General features: G+C 42.2%; 1 pseudogene across 1 annotated transcript; it reads left to right on the top strand.

The window, feature by feature from the left end:
- Positions 1-21,722: 21,722 nt before the first annotated feature.
- Positions 21,723-22,310, top strand: LOC307094775 (thioredoxin reductase-like selenoprotein T; annotated as a pseudogene). Its single transcript has one exon. The product of its transcript is annotated as a thioredoxin reductase-like selenoprotein T (transcript).
- Positions 22,311-22,633: the final 323 nt, after the last annotated feature.

Here is a 22,633-nt window from a genome sequence, read left to right as displayed (position 1 = left end):
GGCATAGTGGTTTGAGTTAATTTCTGGGTTCTCCATTCTGTTCCATTGATCTATGTGTCTGTTCTTGTGCCAGTACCAGGGTGTTTTAAGAACAGTGGCTTTGTAATACAGCTTGAAATCTGGTATTGAGATCACACCTACTTTGTTCTTCTTTCTCAGGATTGCTGCAGCTGTTCAGGGTCTTTTTTTATTCTAGATGAATTTTTGGAGAGTTCTTTCTAGGTCTGTGAAATATGCCATTGGTATTTTAATGAGAAGTGCATTGAATGTATAGATTGCTTTGGGTAGTATGGACATTTTGATTATGTTGATTCTATCAATCCATGAACATGGTATGTTCTTGCATCTGTTTATGTCTTCCTCTATCTCTTTTTTCAGTGTTGTGTAGTTTTCCATGTATAGGTCTTTTACTTCTTTAGTTAAGTTTATTCCTAGGTATCTTAATTTTTTTTGGTGCAATGATAAATGGGATTGCTTTTTTAGTCTCTCTTTCTGTAAGTTCACTATTGGTGTATAGAAATGCCATAGATTTCTTGGCGTTAATTTTGTATCCTGCTACATTGCCGAATTCATTTATTAAGTCTATGAGTTTTTTGACAGACTCTTTCGGATTTTTTATGTACAATATCATGTCGTCTGCAAATAAAGACAGCTTTACTTGTTCTTTTCCAATTTGGATGCCTTTTATTTCTTCTTCTTGTCTAATTGCAATGGCTAATACTTCCAGTACTATGTCAAACAGGAGTGTTGAGAGTGGGCATTCCTGTCTTTTTCCTGTTCTTAGGGGAAATGGTTTTAGTTTTTGCCCATTAAGTATGATGTTGGCTGCAGGTTTGTCATATATGGCTTTTATTATGTTGATGTATGATCCTTCTATTCACACTTTGCTGAGAGTTTTTATCAAGAAAGGGTGTTGGATTTTGTCAAATGCTTTTTCTGCATCAATTGATATGACTATATTGATTTTTATCTCTCAATTTGTTTATGTGATGTATCACGTTTATTAATTTGCGAATATTGTCCCATCCTTGAATCCCTGGGATAAATCCTACTTGGTCATGGTGTATGATCTTTCTGATGTACTGCTGGATCCAATTTGCAAGAATTTTGTTGAGGATTTTGGCATCTATATTCATGAGGGATATTGGCTTGTAATTCTCTTTTATTGCATTGTCTTTATCTGGTTTTGATATTAGGGTGATTCTGGCTTCATAGAAGGAGCTTGGAAGTGTTCCTTCCTCTTGACTTTTTTGGAATAGTCTGAGGAGGATAGGTTTTAGTTTTTCCTTGAATGTTTGGTAAAATTCCCCTGTGAAGCCATCTGGCCCCAGTCTTTTGTTTGCTGGAAGCTTTTTGATGATTGCTTCAATTTTTCCAGAGTTATCAGCCTATTGAGATTTTTAGAATCTTCCTTAGTAAGTTTTGGAAGGTTGTATTTTTCTAGGAATGCGTCCATTTCCTCCAGGTTGTCTAGTTTGTTAGAATAGAGTTGTTCATATTATTTTTTAACAATCTTTTGTATTTCGGTGGGGTCTGTTGTTATTTCACCTCTTTCATTTCTGATTTTGTTTATTTGGGTCCTCTCTCTTTGCTTTTTGGTGAGCCTGGCTAGATGTTCATCAATCTTGTTTATCCTTTCGAAGAACCAACTCTTGGTTTTGTTGATCTTTTGTATTGTGTTTGTTTTTTTGTCTCTATGTCATTCATTTCTGCTCTGATCTTTATTATTTCCTTTCTTCTGCTCACTGTGGGCTTTTCTTGTTGCTCTCTTTCTAATTCTTTGAGTTGTTGAGTTAGATGATTTATTACCATTTTTTCTTGTTTTTTAAGGTAGGCCTGTAGAGCTATAAACTTCCCTCTCAGGACTGCTTTCATTGTGTCCCATAGGATTTGAAATGTTGTTTTTTTATTGTCATTAGTCTCCAGGATGTTTTTAATTTCTTCTTTGATCTCATTGATAACCCAATCATTGTTTAGTAGCATGATATTCAGCCTCCAAGTGTTTTGGTTTTTTTGGAATGTTTTTATTGTAGTTTATTTCTTATATTATGCCATTGTGGTCTGAGAAAATGCTTGATAGGATTTCAATCATATTGAGTTTGGGGAGACTTTGCTTTTGACCCAATATGTGGTCTATTTTGGAAATGTCCCATGTGCACTTGAGAAGAACGTATATTCCGTGGTTTTGAGGTGAAATGCTCTGAAGATGTCCATTAGGCCCATTTGATCTAGTGTGTCATTTAGAATTGCTGTTTCTTTGCTGACTATTTGCCTAGAGGATTTATCCAGTGATGTCAGTGGTGTATTAAATTCCCCTACTATGATTGTATTGTTGTCGATCTCTCCCTTGATATCTTCCAGGAGATTATTAATGTATTTTGGTGTTCCTGCATTGGGTTCATATATGTTTACTAGAATTATATCTTCTTGTTGAATTGCTCCCTTTAGTATTATGTAGTGGCCTTCCTTATCTCTTATTATGGTCTTTACTTTGAGGTCTGTTTTATCAGCAATAAGTATCGCAATCCCAGCTTTTCTCTCATTTCCATTTGCCTGAAAAATGTTTTTCCATCCCTTCACTCTCAGTCTGTGTGAATCCTTTGCTCTGAGGTGGGTCTCTTATAGACAGCAAATATATGGGTCATTTTTACTTATCCATTCAGCTACCCTATGTCTTTTGATTGGTGCAAGTAATCCATTTACATTTAATGTTATTATTGACAAGTACATGTTTGTTGTCATATTTTTCCTTAGTGTTTGTGTTTCTTCTTGCCTTTCTCTTTCTTCTTTTTATAGCAGTCCCTTTTATCATTTCTTACATTGCTGGCTTGGTAGTGATAAACTCTCTTAGCCCTTTTTTGTCTTTGAAGCTCCTGATTCCACCTTCAATTTTGAATGATAGCCTTGCTGGGTGTAGTATTCTTGAATTCAGACCATTGCTTTGCATCACTTTGTATATTTCATTCCATTCCCTTCTGGCCTGGTGTGTTTCTGTTGAGAAATCAGTTGATATTCCAATAGGAGATCCCTTGTAGGTAACTTTCTGTCTCTCTCTCTGGCAGCCTTTAAGATTCTTACTTTGTTATTAGTGTTCGCCAAATTAATTATGATGTGTCTTGGTGTCGGTCTTTTGGGGTTCAACTTGTTTGGGACTCTATGTACTTCTTGAACTTGCATGTTTTTTTTTTTCTTGCCAATATCAGAATAGTTTTCTGTCATTATTTCTTCAAACACGTTTTCTATCCCTTGCTTCTCTTTCTCTCCTTCTGGTATCCCTATTAAGCAAATATTGTTTCACTTTGTGTTGTCTCAAAGCTCCCTTAGGCTCTCCTCTTGCTTTTTAAGTCTTCTTTCCAGTTGCTGCTGTGTTTGTGAGTTTTTTCCTACTTTGTCTTTTATTCGCTGATGCGGTCCTCAGTCTCTTCTAGTCTACTGTTTAAGCCTTCCATTGTGTTCTTTATTGCAGCTATGTCATTGTTCATCTCCTCTTGGTTCTTTTTCATGCTGGCATCAATCTCATTCAGTTCCTTAAATTCTCATTGAGTTGTGTGTACTTGTCATCCATCCGTTTAAACATCCATATGTATTAAACATCCTTTAGTAACAACCATTACTCTGAATTCTTTCTCTGATAAGCTGCTAGCCTCAATTTCATTTAACTCCCTTTCTGGTGATTCCTCTTTTTCTTTCCTTAGGGGATTACTTTTTTGTCTTCCCATGTTTTCCTGTGAAGTTTTAGTTGTAGATCCACTTGCTTTGCTACCCAGGTTCTTTTGGGGATGGTGCTACTGGTGTAATCTCTCAGTTCTCCTGGGCTTGGTAATCTAGTGTAGCTCCCTACTTGAGCTATTTGGGTTCTCTTGATGTAGGCCTGCAAACTTGAGAGGCACAACTGTAGTGTCTAGAAGTCAGCATCTATGGAGGGGAGTGTCCCAGTTTTTGCTGTCTTGCACCCTTAGTTTAAATCACGTGTGTCCAGCGGGAACTCACAGTGGCACCCAGGAACCATCTGTTGGGAGAGCTCACAGTGGCTCCCTGAGTGTAGATGGGCTCAGGGTGCCTGCCTGTTGGAAATTCGCTTCTGTGGAGGTGTGTATGCAGGTGCAGAGCTCTGATGCGCTCTGAGGGGTCCTGGCACTGAGGTTGAGCAGCTAGGGTGAATGTGGGCAGTTATTCAGGAAGAGGGGTTTCAGAATTTCTGCTGTGGGGCAGCGTGTCCTTGTCTGTACAGAATCACACCCAGAAGGGGCTGAAAGCAGCTCCCCAGAGGACCCTGTGGATATATGGGCTCAGGCTGCCTGCCCTTTGGAAACGTGCACGTCTGTGGTGGTGAGATTGCTGGCACTGAGTTCTGACACACTTTGAGGGGCCCTGGCACTGAATTTACCCTGCTGCGGTGTCTGTGCAGGTGTCCAGGATGAGTGAATTCAGAATTTCTACTGCCAGGGGCAGTCTGTCTCTGTTTGTCCAAGATCACACCGAGCCAGTTCTCACAGTAGCTCCCACAAGTGCCCTGTGGATATATGGGCTTTGGAAGTGCAAGCACGAACTTTGGAAGTGCCTGCCCTTTGGAAGTGCGTGCACGAACTGGTGGTGCATTTGCCTGCGCAGAGCTCTGACATGCTTTGATTAGCCCTGGTACTGAAGTTAAACAGCTAAGGTGTATGTGGGAAGTTATTCAGGAGAAAGGAGTTCAGAGTTTCTGCTGTGGGGCAGCGCATCCTTGTCTGTACAGAATCACACCCATCAGGGCCTCAAAGCAGCTCCCCAGAGGACCCTGTGGATATATGGGCTCAGGGTGCCTTCCCTTGTCTGTGGCCATGAGTTTGCCGGCTTTGGAACTGGTGGTGCGTTTGCCTGCGCAGAGCTCTGACACACTCTGAGGAGCCCTGGCACTGAAGTTGCACAGCGGGGGTGTTCGTTGGCATTTATTTAGGAAGAGGCAGTTCAGAAATTCTACAGCAGGGCTGCACGCCCTTGTCTGTGCAGAATCACACACTTGGGGGCTCTCAGTGGTTCCCAAGCACTGCCTGGGTAGTGGAGTGCCTGGGTGTCTAGGGGGCTAGGAACGTGGCGAATCCTGAGTTCTGGTGCTGGGGAGGGGGAGATTGTACTTACTGCTGTCAGGCGGTGCACCTTTGGAGGTGAAGGTCCCAGGGTCCATGCGTCTGCAGCTGGGGTGGCAGGTCTTCTACCAGAGTGGTTGTAATGTCCTGGTTTGCTTCGGAGACCAGACTGGTTGGTGATGAGGCTAGGATTCTAGTCTCAAGCTGTTCTGTTCTTCAAGATGGCATGGTCTCTGTGCCACTGGTGTCCTCCTCAGAGTGTTTGCAGCGGCTGTGGGGTTTTTCCGTCTAAGACTGCCCAGATTTGAACCCCCCTGGAAGAACTGCAGGGTGTAACTGTCCCTATTTCACTTATACACACACACACACACGTCCACACACACCTCTATCACTCCTTCACTTGATCACACACTCTCCCTCCCTACCTTCCTGCCGATCACCATCTTTTTCCCCTCTGAATAATTCTTAATAGTGCAAAGAGATTGTGATGATGGTCTAGACCAGTGATGGTGAACCTATGACACGCGTGTCAGCACTGACACACGTAGCCATTTTTGATGACACGCGGCCACTGAGGCGGCCGCATGCCGAGGATGAAACATTTGCTGCTCCTGAGGATGAAACATTTGCAACTAGAGTCTTTCATCCTCCCCTATTAGACACTCTGTGCTGGAGGTCTGTAGGCCAAAACAACAGAAGTCCGGCACAGAGTGTCTAGTTCTGGGACTTCCAGTTAAGCCGGGATCTTTGCCCTCACTTACGCCGGCAGAGCAGGGAGCAGCAGAACACAGCAGGGGACACATCTCTGGGGGCCCTGCCATTACCAGTAACCAAATAACAGTTAACCACAGCAACCATTATCTACTGTTCTGGGGTGTCACGGATTTCTAATCCATCATTACTGAGATAAGTGAGGGGGAGGCTGGGAGAGGCGAGGGTTTGTGGCGTGCTATGGGTGCCATTTCCCGCCATTAGAAATAGCGGCAGCCATTTTAATTCACATAAGGAACACCATCTTGCTCCATAGTGCAGACTCCATTTCATCACTATTACTGTTGTGCATCCTTGGTAACCCCTATTTCTGCTTATTAACCCTGCCCTTTCCTAAAAGACAGTTATATGCACCATTTTGTGGTTAGTTAGGCTAGTCAACCCCTAATTGCCTGCAGGACTAACAAGCTATCTATAATTCTATCTTCTGTCACTGACCCCCTGATGGAGAACCCAAAAAATAAAAAACTAAGGTTAAGTAAAGGAAGTGGTAGTAGCAGTGGCTGACCCTTTCAAGAGACATGGACCAAGATGTATGGTTTTATAGAAAAAATGGCAGATCATTTTGCGTTCTATGTACTGAAACGGTAGTAAGCAGAACGTGGAATATAAATAGACATTTTGAAACTAATCATTCCCAGCTCTTGAAAAAAAGTGAGGATGAAAGGAAGGAATACATTTCCAGGCAGCTACACCTTTATAAGAGCCAATCTAATTCCATCCTTAAATTTATGAAAGGCTCTACAAATTTAACATCTGCAAGTTTGAGCATTGCTCACTCTATAGCTCAGCATGGAAAAGCGCTCAGTGAGGGAGAATATATTAAAGAAACTCTCCTAAGATGTGCACCAGTTCTATTTCACAATATGCAGAATAAAGATGCAATTATTAAGAGAATATCTGAATTACCACTCAGTAGAAATATCATAAAAGACCGAATAATGAGACTGAACACAAACGTACAACATCAATTAAAGAGAGACATAAGGAAGTGTAAATATTTTTCAATCTCTCTTGATGAAACTACTGATGTCACATCACATGCTCAGTTGGCCATTATTGGTCGATATTCTGATGGTCTCACAATAAGAGAAGAGTTGATGAAGTTAGTATCAGTGTCAACAAGTAAATCAGGAAGCGAAATATGTAAAGTTGTTATACAAACATTTCGTGACCTAAGCATTGATATCTCTAAAGTTGCGTCAGTGATGACAGATGGGGCACCAAATATGGTGGGGAAAAAAGTCGGATTTGTCAAATTGTTTACAGAAGCTATTGGACATCCGATTGTGCCTTTTCGTTGTATTATCCATCAGGAGGCTTTATGTGCCAAGGCAGGATTCACCGACTTAAACGACTTAATGTCAGTTGTTACAAAAATAGTTAATTTAATACCTGCTCACCCCCTTCACAAGCGAGAATTTTTGGCACTTTTACTGGCGGTTGATTCCACCTAAAGTGGACTGCTGATGTACAATAATGTAAGATGATTGAGCCGAGGCAAAGTTCTTGAACGCTTTGTGGAGTGCTTTGAAGAAATTAAGGTATTTCTTGACGATAAGGATCTGGGAAACTTTCCCAGCTTAATGATGATAAGTGGGTCAGCACCTTGATGTTTTTTACAGATCTCTCTGTTCATATTAATGAACTGAACTTAAAGTTACAAGGTTTTGGCAAAAGTATTGACGTTATGTTTGGATACATAAAAGCTTTTGAAAGTAAAGTTAAAATTTTCAAGCGAGATGTAGAAACTAAAACTTGTAAGTATTTCCCTCGAGTAACAAAGTATTTTGAGAAGGCCAGTGCAACTGTACAAAATAAAATGGAACTCTTGCATATGAAGTACCACCATGTTTTAGACTCGTTACTTGACCAGTTTAGTGATAGATTTAGTCAATTTAGAAGTCTAGAACAGACCATGAAAATAATTAAGTATCCTGATGTAGTAGTTTGGAACTAAATGGTTTCCAATGGATGCAAATTGATGATTTGGAGATGCAACTTGCAGAATTTCAAGACAGTATCTGGGCTCAGGTGTTTGTCGACTTGAGGTCAAAGCTTGAGAATCTGGAAAGGTGCCGCTTGGAGAATCAAGAGGAGTGCCACTACGAACAGGAAATTTGGAGTGCCTGGAACCGACTACCAGACACTTTTAGCCCCCTGAAAAATATAGCAATGGCTTTACTCACAATTTTTCCCTCTACATACTTTTGTGAGGCCTTATTCTCAGCATTAAATAATATCAAAACCAACAAAAGAAACAGATTGACAGATGAAGTTACTAGCGCTTGCTTGGGCCTGAAGTGTACAAAATATCAGCCTTCAATTGAAGATTTAGCCAATGAAATTCAGCAACAAAAAAGTCACTAATAGGCAGGTTAGTTAAAGAATTCCCCTCCCCCTCACTTATCTTAGTTCACGGCACCCCACACAAGCTAAATAATATCAAGACCAACAAAAGAAACCGACTGACGGATGAACAAATAAGTCACTAAGCAGGTAAGTTAAATATTTAGTTTTTGGTTTCTTAAATACAATTATATATAGCAATTATACATTTATGTTATTTAAACTATAAATATCTTGAAATAATGTTTTTTTCCTCAAAGTGACACACTACCCGAGTTATGTTCATTTTTTTGGCGAAGTTTGACACACCAAGCTCAAAAAGTTGCCCATCACTGTCCTACTCACAACCATGCCCTGAAGCCTGTGAACCTATGAACAAAGACCTAAAAAGTTAAATTGACTACCTTGAGGAGGTAGGCGGAAGTCCCGCCCTAAACGAATGCCCAGAAACAAAATGCCCTTTAGCACTGCCCACATGAGTGCAATTTCTTCTGGGTAATGCAGTTTTCTTAACCACCCAGGGGAGTACTAGCATCCCAGCCAATGACAGGTGAGTAAAGGTTTTGTGCCCCAGCAAGTGACGCCTGGGGAGGGACTAGATGGGACCAGAGGCCTGGCTAACTGGAGCAGACTAACAGATCTCCAAGGGGAAGAAGGTGGGGAGGAATGCAAGAGATCCTCCAAAGCATATACACAGAGGGGGAAATGGGAGACATCTATAATACTATCAACAATAAAAAATATATGTATTTTTTTAAATTTTAAAATAATATGGCCTAGCTGTGTAGCTCAGTGGTTGAGCCTCGGCCTATGAACCAGTAGGCTATGGTACTTTTTATTTTATTCTTATCTTTTATTTTCCAAATTATTTATTATTTAAATTATTACATATAATATGACATATAACTCCTTTTTCCCCCATTGAGCTCTGCCCAGTCACCCTCACACCTCAGCACATGCCCTTACCCCCCATAGTGTCTGTGTCCATTGGTTATGTTTATATGAATGCATATAAGTCCTTTGGCTGATCCCTTACCCACCCTGTCTCTCTTGAATTCCCTCTGAAGTTTGACACAGTCTGCTTGATGCTTTTATGTCTCTGAATTTATTTTTGTCCATCAGTTTATGCTGTTCATTATATTCCACAAATGATGAGATCATATGTTACTGGATCTTTTCCTGGTCAGGGAACATACATGGGTTGCAGGCTCAATTTCTGGTGTGTAGGTGGAGTCATGCATGAGGCAACTAATCAGCAATTCTGTCTCATCATGGATGTTTTTATCTCTCCCTCTCCATTACACTCTCTAAAATCAACAGAAATATATTAAAATAAGTATATACATATATGCATAGGCCATGGTCGTAGACAATAATGTGGTGAGGGACTAGAAGAAGTGGGGGAAGGGTAGATGGAGAAAAGAGGGAGGAGTATAGGGAAAATTGAGAACAACTGTAATAGAGTCAACAATAAAAAATAATAGTGTGCACAGCCAGTGGGGTTCCGTGGTTGGGCATTTACCCATCAACCAACATATTGATGGTTCGATTCCAGGTCAAGGCACATACCCAGGTTGTGGGCTCCATCCCAGAAAGGGGAATGCTAGAGGCAGCCTATCAATGATTATCTCTCATCATTGATGTTTCTTCCTCTCCCTTTCTCTCTCAAAAACCAATAAAGACATTTAAAAAATGAACAGTGTTAAGATTGATTTGACTCAACAACAACAAAGTGATTGTGGGCCACCATGTTTTCTTCCAAGTCTTGTAAGCCAAATCATGCCTTGTTCTGTCTTTATACAGGATGTCCCAGGCATACCTTTTAGGTAACAGGAACCAGCCTGGAGCTGGTCTGCCTCAGATTGGCTTATAGTGTTTGAGTTCTTGACTTCATGTAGAAAAGATTTCACAACAGGAGTTCAGAGATTTTGAGGAACATTTATTAAAGATGGGGATAATGAAAAAATCTAGGGCTTAGAATAGAACAAGGAACAGCAGAGAGACTAGGTGGGGCTCCTTTGGTTCTCTAGAAACACTACTGTGAGCTCACTGGAGAATCAGAGAAAAGAAGGCCTTGAGCACAGGTACAGGGGTTTAGCCTGGGATGAGCTGTTGTTGCTCATTGATACCTAGGTGGAAGGTCAAGTGGGATCCCTTAAAAGCTTAGGAGATCCTGGCTGATGTGTCATTCAGTGGTTGAGCATTGACCTATGAAACTGGAGGTGATAGTTGCATTCCCAATCAGGACACATGCTCAGGTGGTGGGCTGGATCCCCATTGTGAGGCATGCAGGAGGTAGCTTGTCAGTGATTCTTTCTCATCATTGATGTTTCTATCCCTCTCTCCTCCCTTCCTCACTGAAATCAATAAAAATATTATTTTGCATATATGTTTTAAATCAATTATACTTACATCAAAGTTTAAAAAATGATTAAAACTTGCCACTTTCCAATTATTTTACTATTTTATTATGGAAGTTCTTGAGCATGTTTATACCTAATGTATCAATAAGTTGGAAATAAAATACAATTATTTACTACTTAAATATCTCATCAGCCCATGTTCAGTACTATCACTTTGGACGTTTGAAAGTGATAATGATGAGAATATTTACACCAGAAAAATTGAAAATACTACAAACCTTGACTTCACTTAATATACTGTTGGGAGAGAAACTAAGATGGCGGCATAGGTAAACACCTAAACTGCTGCCTTGCACAACAATTCAAAACTACAACTAAAAGACAGAAAGGTCATCATCCAGAACCACAGGAAAGCTAACTGAGTGGAAATTCTACAACTAGAAGGAAAGAGAAAAGCACACTAAGACTCAGAGGATCTGCAAAAGGCTGAGGTATGGAGACGCACGCACAGAGAGGACTGACTGCTAAGTGCACGGCTGGCTTTCTCAGGTGGGAGGGAGACAGAAGATCCCAACTGCGCTGAACTCCATTTCCGGCCAAGACTCTGGGGACCCAGACTCATTAGGGGAGAAACTAGACTGTCTGGCAGTGGGCAAAACTTGAGGGCAACTTTCTCTCAGAGGTGCTTGAAGTGATTACTGAGCGATACTGAGTCCAAGGGGCCTCAAAGGGCAGGGCTGACAGGAAGCCAAGGCTGTCTTCTCCGCCCTGAGACTCTGCCCCATCCAAGCTGAGCACAGAGGCTTTTGTAATTTTGCAAGTCTTGTCTCATAAGGGTGTCTCCAGGACAGAAGTTCTCCCAGTGTAGACACAGCTGATCTTCACAACCATTTGGCCTGGAGATAAATTCTGCCCAGTGATACCAACAACAATCAAGACATAACTACAACAAGACTGTGCACACAGCCCACAAAGTGGTGCATCAAGAGTGTCCACCTCAGGTAACTGGGGAGGCTGAGCCACTGGGTCCTATAGGACATCTAGCACACAAAGCTATCCTACCAACTCAGGGAAGCAGTGAAAATGCAGAGACAAAGACACAGGTCACAAATGAAAAAAAAAATGGAGGAAAACAAATGACTGGATATAGAGTTCAAAACCACAGTTGTAAGGTTTTAAAGAATTTCCTAGAAAAGGCCGATAAATTTAGCGATATCCTCTAGGACAGGGATCCTCAAACTTTTTAAACAGGGGCCCAGTTCACTGTCCCTCAGACCATTGGAGGGGAATCGGAGAGTGTGGCGCACATTCCACACATGCGCACTGCGGGCCCGGGACGAGTCGGCTGCTAAGCAGGACAGGCAGTGGTGGCAAAAACACCCGGCGGGCTGGATAAATGTCCTCGGCAGGCTGCATGTGGCCCGCAGGCCGTAGTTTGAGGACCCTTGCTCTAGGATATGAAAAAGGACCAACTAGAAATTAAACATACACTGACTGAAATAAAAAAATATATATATTATACAGAGACCTAACAGCAGACTAGAGGACTGTAAGAATCAAGTCAAAGATTTGAAATACAAAGAAGCAAAAAAACTCTCAACTGGAAAAGCAAAAAGGAAAAAGAATCCAAAAATATGAAGATAGTGTAAGGAGCCTCTGGGACAACTTCAAGTGTACCAACATCCGAATTATGGGGGTGCCAGTAAAAGAGAGAGAGCAAGATACTGAAAACTTATTTGAAGAAATAATGACAGAAAACTTCCCCCACTTGGTGAAAGAAATAGACTTACAAGTCCAGGAAGTGCACTTGTAAAGGAATCCAAAGTGGACCACAACAAGACACATCATAATTAAAATGCCAAGAGCAAAAGACAAAGAGAGAATATTAAAAGCAGCAAGAGAGAAACAGTTAATTACCTACAAGGGAGCACCCATACGATTGTCAGCTGATTTCTCAACAGAAACTATGCATGCCAGACAGGAGTGGCAAGAAATATTCAAAGTGATGAATAGCAAGAACCTACAACCAAGATTATTCTACCCAGCAAACCTATCATTCAGAATTGAAGGTCAGATAAAGAACTTCACAGATAAGAAAAAGCTAAAGGAGTTCATAAACACCAAACCATTATTATATGAAATGCTGAAAGGTATTCTTTAAGAAGAGGAAGAAGAAGAAAAAGGTAAAGATAAAAATTATGAACAACACATACATATCTATCAACAAGTGAATCTAAAAATCAAGTGAATAAAAAATCTGATGAACAGAATAAACTGGTGAATATAATAGAATCAGGGGCATAGAAAGGGAGTGAACTGACAATTCTCGGGTGAAAAGGGGTGTGGGGGTTGTGGGAAGAGACTGGACAAAAATCGTACACCTATGTATGAGGACAGTAGGGGGGAGGTAAGGGCAGAAGGTGGGGTAGGAACCGGGTGGAGGGAGATATAGGGGGGAAAAAGAGGAACAATTGTAATAATCTGAACAATAAAGATTTATTAAATTAAAAAAAAGATTCCATTTTGTAGCCACAACAACGACTTAAAATAAAAAGAACTGGCTCACCTAACCGGTTTGCCTCAGTGGATCGAGTGTCAGCCTGTGGACTGAAAGGTCCCAGGTTCGATTCCAGTCAAAGGCATGTACCTTGGTTGTGGGCACATCCCCAGTAGGAAGTGTGCAGGAAGCAGCTGATCGATGTTTTTCTCTCATCAATGTTTCTAACTCTCTCTCCCTCTCCCTTCTTCTCTGTAAAAAATCAATAAAATATATTTTAAATATATATATAATATACTGTTGAATGCCACAAGTTAAACTGAATGGTGGATAATGTTAGCAAAGTAGGTTAATCTTATAGGTGTATCATACAATTGGGCTTTAAATTGTACATAGGATACATGTTTAGAAAAACAATTTTCTTCCAAATATTCAAAATATATAGTTCCAAATGAAAAAGAAAGAAGATGAGTCCTTGAGGAATGGGTAAGGTGAAAACAGATGTCTTAGATGGTGAAATGACTTGCTATTGATTAAGTCATAAATTCATTTTAAAAGTTGGAAAAAGTTTCTGACCAGACTTTTAAGCAAAGGGAATAAAGACAGTGTAAATAAATGCCTAAAGAAATGCTCACCATAAACATTTTTTAGGAAAATGGAATTAAAACAAAACAATTTGACACTACTGATTTTCAGACCTACAATTTAAAAATATTAAACATCGCATGTGTTCACAGGGATAATGAAAAACTAGAATTTTCATTATTGTGGGTATCTGCGGGGGCCTGATGCGGCGGGGATCTCACTTTTCCGTGGCCAGCACGGAGAGAGATGAAACTGGTTCTTGATAGAGGCATCCAGGGATTGATAAATAAAGAAATAAAGAGAGACACAGAAGTAGATGCAAGCTGGGTCCCGGGTGGGTCGCTGACCTCTTCTGCTGGAGAGACAGACGACTCCCTGAGCCACGCAGCACATTTATTTATACTCCCATATACAAGGGGGGTTCGCTGGAAAACTTAAGATTAAAGGAGCTTGGGAGGGCCCAGGTCTATTTCATTTCCTCTTTTCCGGTGCTAGACTGGTTCCACATCTCAAAGTCCTCTTCCGGAACCTGGACAAAGGTAAGCCAGGAACTGACAACACGTCCGCACTCCTGGGGCGGGTGCAACTGACATGACTCTGTCAAATAGCTTGGGCTCAGCAATCTAAAGAATGTCCATGTGTCTTCCCAGGGGGCCCTCTACATCTCCCCCATTTTTAATTTTTCTTTTTAAAAAAAGAAATCTTGCATTTACAGACCAGAAATAAACATATAAGAATGAAAAATGTTTGAGTCCCAATTTCAATGTCCAATAGTTCCTCATGTGTACATGTCAGCAATGATATCTGGATGGTGGACAAACGGTGGCGATGCAGGCCCGACCGTCTCTGGTTTGGTCCTGGGCATCCTGCAGTGACGCACTGCTTCTGACTGCTAGCATGGCAAGGTGTCATCAGCGTCTTCCATCCCTGGACTGTTTCTCCTCTTGTCTTCATGGCTGGAGAATTCCTGTCAATTCCTCTCCTGCAGGAATCCATATGGTCTTGGAGTTGTTTTCTGAAAATATACAAACATATTCTCGACCAAAAGTTAGTAAAGCAATCCTTTCTATAAATTTGACTTGGGATCTTTTTCATTTTTTGCCCAAAATGATTTTCCTTTGGCTTATTCTGATACCATGTGTGTTTTTTCATAGGTGTCCTGCTCTTAGTATTATAAATGAAAATTAGTTTTCAAAGTAAAAATTTTTCTGGATATTTTTCCTTACATAATATTTTTCCACTATCCCCCCTTTTTTTTATTTAATTATTAGGAGGCTTTTGCAAAATTTTTATAATGCAGTCTTGATCACTTTAAGTTTTAATTTTTTGCACAAAAATATGACTGCTTTTAGGTTCATTACATGTTAAGTAATTTTACCATGAAATGAACTACCAATAGAAATTTTAGTTAATACTTTAGGAACAGCCTTTTGTACAATTAAATTTTCTTGAATATTCAATTATTTCATTTAGCCAATTTAAATTAATATGAAAATTTGACTATTTTACTGTCAAAATTTTAATACTCTTAACAACAATCTTCGTTTATCCTGTAAATGTTAATGGAAAGGTTTATTTGCATCCTTGAGAAAACCCTGAGCATTCCTGGATTTAGGTTGGATTTAGACATAGGGCAGCTGCCATGGGCCAACTCTCTGTTGCCTGGGTCCCAATCCAAGCTGGGCCATGTCTCTCTGTTATATGGGTCTTTTCCCGATTTGAGCTGGGCCAAGTCTCTGTATGTTGCCTGGGTCCCGATCTGAGCTGGGCATGGGAAGCGCGAAGCAGCCATGGGGCAGGAGACCTCCCTCAGAAGGGGCGAGTGTTCAGGCCCCTGCAATGTTGGGGGGGTGAGGTTCTGTGCCCCACCTCTGTTGACCCCCAAATTCTCTCCTGATGGCCCCTTGCGACTGTGCCTGTCTTAGGTTGTTCTTCCCTTGAGGAATCTTACCCGTCTTTGACTAACTAGCCATCCTCCGGGGCCAAGCAGGGTGATGTGAGGTTCAGTTCTGTCTCCTTGGTAGCCTATGCCCCTATGGCCTCCATGCCAAGCACCTGCCTTGGGATCCCCTCGCCTGCTGGAAGGGCCCTGGCATTGATCACATATCTTGGGGAACCCAGGTTTCTTCTCCATGGAGGGCCCAGCTCATGCCATTGTGTGAGAGACAGATCCATGGTACCAGCCATCACGAGGCTTCAATCTCAGCATGAACTGAAAACTCAGGCAACAGCTGTGGGAGGGTCCCTCTTAGCAAAAAGGGCCAATATAGAATGCTCAATTGCCTTTCCAAGGGGGCCTTCCACACAGTGGAAGGGATTAAATCCTTTCATGTCCTTTTTAAATTGCTGCCAATCATTCAAAGAATGAGTTTGTAAGTTTGTTTGGTATATGCTGTTGTAAAATATCAAAAATTATAATGACATTGTAGAATAATATCATGTAAGGATATCCTTTGCTCTAGGCCATGGCAATCCAATTTCAAACTGGCTGTCAATTATTTAGTTACTCCGTTTTGACATTTTTGGGGCCAAAACCTTCATAACATTTAAAGTATATTTATTAATTTTTTATTTGATAAGACTTTCCATGCAATTTCAAGTATATTAGATCTTTTTTTAAAAAATATTTCCTTTAAGAAGAGAGGATAAATTTCTTGTATTACTCCGGGCCCTTGGAGCTTTCCAAGAATCATCTCTGTTAAGACCTTGAAATTTTAACATGGTAAAAAAACCATCAAACCATATATATATCCGTATATGATTTAAAGATTATAATTTATCTTAATATATCAAATTTAAACTTTTAGAGCCGGCCAGTCAAATATTTTTAGCATGTCCTAGATTAATAACACAATAACACGTTATATTTCTAAGAATAAATACAAGACATAATCAATTAAGAGCTTCAATTCTGTCCTCGAGGTTTCATGCAATGCATACTCAGATCAACATTTCAGTATTATAACAATTCAATACATTTAGATCATTTAAATTTATCATTTGATTTAGTAAACTTCCAAGTTCTTTTAAATTTCCAGCCGATAGGCCTGGCCCAGCCTCTAAATTTCAAAATGGTCACAATTTTCCTGCTGGGGAAGTCAAGAAGCAAACTCTCAGCCATTCATATGTAAACTTGACTATATTCTTCCTGCTATTTACTTGCCTCTGGTGGGAAATTTCAAGAGTTACTTTAGATGTCTTGGGAAACTGGCCTGTATTTCTTTCTCCGGTTCATCTTCACCATTTTTAAGGCCAAAAGAGTCTCGGGTTTTTATTCTGTACACAGCAAAAAGTCAAGTTCAGCTCAAAACTATGCGCACTCGTTTTTAAACTGGCCTTTTCCCTTTACATGTGCACAGAAACCCCAGATGCATTTATGAATTTGTAAAAGCTTTAAGTCATTAGCTGGAAAATAAATAAAGATGGCGAAGATGAGGCTTCTCAAAGTGGCCTTTCCCCCACCTCCTTGTTTCTTCGGGGTGAAAGAATGTACTCTCAGAGCTGGCGCCCCGGAGGCTGTTCTGGGAGGCAGGAATAGTTAAGATTAAGCAAGCATAGCTCAGTTCCCAGAAGAGAGTAAAAGAATAATAAAGAGTTTTTTTCAAAAGCTGTTTTATCTCAACCCCCCCCCCCCAGGTCTCTCCCCCTGTGCTGGTAAAGCTGAGTGTGTATTTTATCTCAACTCCTCAAGGTCCCTCTCCCAGTGATGGGAACAAGTTGTGTGTCTTATCTCAACTCAAAGAATAAACAGAGCAGTGTTATTCATACAGAAAAAGAAACATAGAATGTAAGATTAATATGTAACTAACAGCTCCCCTTTGGAATTTCCCAGCAGCTTTTGGTCCCCTTTTCCTCTCACCCGTGTGTGACCCCTCCCAACGTGTAGTTTTTGCCTATATAAGCTTGTAAAATTTCCCACTGGGCTGTTCAACTCCTCTGCTCCTGCGTGAGTTACGAGTTGAGCCCCAGCATGCTGGAATAAAAACCTCTTGCTTTTGCATCAAGACTCGAGTTCGGCGTTTGATTTGGGGTCGTCGCTCTGCCACAGGGTCGTCACGGCCTTACAGGGGGAAGTTTCAGTAATGGTCTGGCATCTACTGTTTTTATTTTATTTACTTTTTTTCAATTTTTATATATTTTTAATTTTTATTTTTTAAGGAAAGAAAAAGATTTTTTAAGATAAAGAACTATTGGCAGTTGTTGAGAAATTCCTTTTAGACTTGCACCCTTCCACTGCAGGAGGCAGAAGAGGTGCAGATGGTATTCACACAACTGCTTTCTAACCTTTTCCCAGGTTTCATCAACAAAACTTAAGAAAGAAATCAAGATATGACTACGCTTAACAGAGCATAGTTTAAAGCATTTTGAGGATTACCCACGTTTTACACCCGGCTAATTCAAATTTTACAGCAAGCCACTCCTTACCTTAAGTCTGTGGTGCGCGCACACTTCTAGGAGCGATCCCTTGCCTCTTGCCTCTCGTTGGGCGTCAATATGCGGGGGCCTGATGCGGCGGGGATCTCTCTTTTCCGTGGCCAGCATGGAGAGAGATGAAACTGGTTCTTGATAGAGGCGTCCAGGGATTGAGAAATAAAGAAATTAAGAGAGACACAGAAGTAGATGCAAGCTGGGTCCCGGGTGGGTCGCTGACCTCTTCTGCTGGAGAGACAGACGACTCCCTGAGCCACACAGCACATTTATTTATACTCCCATATACAAGGGGGGTTCGCTGGAAAACTTAAGATTAAAGGAGCTTGGGAGGGCCCAGGTCTATTTCATTTCCTCTTTTCCGGTGCTAGACTGGTTCCACATCTCAAAGCCCTCTTCCGGAACCTAGACAAAGGTAAGCCAGGAACTGACAACACGTCCGCACTCCTGGGGCGGGTGCAACTGACATGACTCTGTCAAATAGCTTGGGCTCAGCAATCTAAAGAATGTCCATGTGTCTTCCCAGGGGGCCCTCTACAGGTGTCTGGGAAGGCAAAGGAAGGACCATTTTAGGTCACAGTCCTTCATGTCTTCAAAAGTAAAACACTCACCTATACTGTAATAGTTAGATAAGGAAAACATACATGTATACATACATGTATAAAGAATTGAACCTGATATTCCCAGAAAATTTATTTAAAATACCTCAAATCTCCATTTCTCACTCTGTCCCTTCCTCTCTTTCTAAAATGTCAATGACATTACTTTTAAAAATGAAAAAAGACATATAAAATAAGAGAATAAACTCTGTGATTCGCATAGTCACAGCTGTAACCTGCACAGGGGTGAAATATATGATTATTTCACATGTGACATTTTTACAGCTTCATCCATATGTCCAAGATCACCACATAATACACATTAGAAGAGTGCATTTTGTTGCATGTCAGTTATAAATAGACATAATAAAGCCTTAAGAAGAACTTCCAAATAAAGACCTGGGTATTCTTGTCTTGTTAGGAAATTAAAATCTCAACTGTATATGGGCTGTACCATCTCTCTCCTAATTTCCTGGGAGGAGCAGCCTTGCCACAGGAGCAGCAAATATTGGCAAGCAGTGAAGACTTTTGCCATCGGAATCCACAGGAAAGCTGACTGGTTACAAAAAATACATCCTGGGACTGATTATAAAATTATTCTTCCTCGGCTCAGAGGTCTTGCCAGTTGAGGAAACATTGAGGTGAGGCCAGTGGATCCAATAAACTATTTTTTTCTGCCAATGATTTCATCCACAGAAAACAGATATGGAGGCCTTGAGAATGTCTCTAAGCAAACATCACACAAGCCACAGACCTTTGATCATTTTTGGAAAATGTTCAGAAGGGCACTTTTCTTCCAGTTTACTGCAGTCTTTCCCACTCACTGTGAATACAGTCTTTGTGTCCTAATGGTGGTTCCATTTAAACCTCAGAGTCTTACAACAAATGACACCAGCCTATGAAATTTCATACTTCATGGCATATGGCTCTTTTTCAGACTGTGGTGAGGAGTTCCCCTAAACATTGCTTAAAATTATGTATTACTTACTGCAAACAGAGAATCTATAACAATAAAATGGTAATATGGCAATTATACCAGACATCCGAACGACCTCTGGACATCTGGATGTCCTTTCTCACAAAGCCAGGTTCCTGAGGAAGCCACCAGTGGTACCAGGTGCCTGTGGCTGCCTCAGGGGAAGCCAGCCCGGGTCCTAGGTGACTTCGGGCAGCCAGAGTGAAGGAAGCCCAGGTCCCGGGTGCCAGAGGAAAGCCGGTGCTGGCAGCCAGAGGACGGAAGGCCTACTCTTGCACAAATTTTCATGCATCGGGCCTCTAGTCTTCTATATATATGAAAGCCTAATATGCTAAGTTTCTACTATGACATGGTATGACAACCAGGGGGCAGATGCTCAGACTGGTAGGTTAGCTTGCTGCTGATGTCCAGCCAATCTGAGCTGGGTAAGACTGCCCAGATCGCCGGCTGGCAGAGAGACCCCACCCGTGCACGAATTCACACACCAGACCTCTAGTATGATTCATATTGTTCACACAAGCACAACAAAGAACTCTCACTGTTTATCACCATTGAACTCACCAATCACAGAGGCACCAGGCTTCAAATTAGAAGCACAAAGTCATGCAGACTTTCTTTCAAGGCCTTGGTCAACAATCCTATCTAATAAAGAGGGAATATGATAATTGACCATCACTCCGTCACAAAGATGGCTGCACCCACAGCTGAGGCCAAGTTCCCTTAAGGAGCCTTAATGAGCAATCAGCAGGGACCTGAGGCTACTCCCTCCCCTGCCCCTGTGGGGCTTGATAGGGGACCTCAGGCTGTGCCCCCCGCCCTGGCGTCAGGCTGGGGGACCTCAGGCTGTTCCTGCTTCTTTGGCACCAGGCCAGGGGACCTGAGGCCATGCCCCCCACCCAGGGGGGCTTGACGGGGGACCTTAAGGTGCACTTCCCGTACTGGTTCTTAGCTAGGGGACCTCAGGCTGCTCCCCCAATCCCAGCACCAGGCCGGGGGACCTCAGGCTGCACCTCTCACCAGATGGGACTTGATAGGGGACTTCAGGCCGTGTCCCCCACCCTGGCACCAGGTGGGGAACCTCAGGCCGCACATCCCGTCCCAGCACCAGGCCAGGGGACCTGAGGCTACACCCCCCTGCCTGGCAGGCTTGACAGGGTACCTCAGGCTGTGCTCCCCACCCAGCGGGGCTTGACGGGGGACCCCAAGGTGCAGCCTCAGTGCTGTGTCGGGGGAACTCAGGCTGTGCCCTCCGCTTAGCGGGGTTTGACTGGGGACCTGAGGCTGCGCCCCCCTGCTAGTGGGGCTTGACAGGGACCTGAGGCTGTGACACCTCCCAGTGCCAGGCTGGGGGACCTGAGGCTGTGCCACCCGCCTGGCGGGGCTTGACAGGGGACCTAAGACCATGCCCCCCACCCAGCGGGGCTTGACAGGGGATCTCAGGCCGTGTCCCCCACCTGGAGGGGCTTGATGAGGGACCTCAAGGCACGTCCCCCACCCCATCTGGGGGACCTAAGGCCATGCCCCCCATCCTGGCGCTGGGCCAGGGGACCTGAGGCTATGCCCCCTGCCTGGCGGGGCTTGACAAGGGTGGGACTGGCCGGGTCTGGATTTAGCCCAATGGGGGGGGGCAGACGGGTCTGGGTCTAACGCGATTTTTAGGCGCATGTGGGTGGGTGGGGACTTGACTCTGGGACCCCCTTTTAATGTACATGAATTTCGTGCACTGGGCCACTAGTTCAAAATAAGCCAATATTGCACAAAGAGTGATTTTCTGCCATTATTATGTGCCTTCCAAAGCACAGAAAGTTTGGGACCCCACAAATGCTGAGTTATACTAATGTACTCTCCTAAAGGAAACATAAAGAATTAAGGTGCTGCCTTGCTCGGGGGGCTCAGTGGGTTGGAGTATCCTCTTGTAAAGCACACCCCCAAAAATCGATGTCCTGTTTGATTCATTTTAAGAGCACTTAACTAACTAGGTTGCAAATTTGATCTTTGTTAAGAAAGCAAAGAGGGCCCAGCTCATGCTGGGCCTTGGCTGGCTGCAGTCTTAGTCTGAGTGCGACTGAAGTGGCTGGCTAGAGTAAGATGAGGCTTTTGCTATTACTCCTGGTGGCGGCATCCACGCTGGTCCAGAGAGATGCTTCAGTCAATCTGGGTGGTGTGCCTAGCAAGAGATTAAAGATGCAGTATGCCACTGGCCCGCTGCTCAAGTTTCAGATTTGTGTTTCCTGAGGTTATAGGCGGGTGTTTGAGGAGTACATGCGGGTTATCAGCCAGCGGTACCCAGACATCCTCATTGAAGGAGAGAATTACCTCCCTCAACCAATATATAGACACATAGCATCTTTCCTGTCAATCTTCAAACTAGTTTTAAGAGGCTTAATAATTGTTGGCAAGGATCCTTTTGCTTTCTTTGGCATGCAGACTCCTAGCATCTGGCAGTGGGGCCAGGAAAATAAGGTATATGCATGTATGATGGTTTTCTTCTTGAGCAACATGATTGAGAACCAGTGTATGTAAACAGGTGCATTTGAAATAACTTTGAATGATGTACCTGTATGGTCTAAGCTGGAATCTGTTCACTTTCCATCTATGCAACAGCTTGTTCAAATTCTTGACAATGAAATGAAGCTCAATGCCCATATGGATTCAATCCCACATCATAGATCATAGCCCCAACTATCAGCACTGAAAACTCTTTTACATTACGGGATTTTTGCAAGAACAGCGTAACTGATATTATGAAGGCCTGTACTGAAGACAGCAAACTGTTAGTACAGACCAGATGTTTCTTAGCAGGCTCGTTGTACCTCGTGGAAAACCTCAATGCAAGACAGTTTTTAGTGCTGGCACATTTTGGAATTCTGCACATTCGTGGAGTGCAATAATACTGTATAGTAATTTTTCTCTTCCAAATCCACTGAGTTAATAGTTTTCTAAAAATGTAAACATTACTACTTGTGCCATTTTTCCTTACTCATATTTGAAAATATTGC

The sequence above is a fragment of the Cnephaeus nilssonii genome (assembly GCF_951640355.1).
Source record: "Cnephaeus nilssonii genome assembly, chromosome: 23".
NCBI lineage: Eukaryota > Metazoa > Chordata > Mammalia > Chiroptera > Vespertilionidae > Cnephaeus > Cnephaeus nilssonii.
This window is presented reverse-complemented; position numbering and strand designations above follow the sequence as displayed.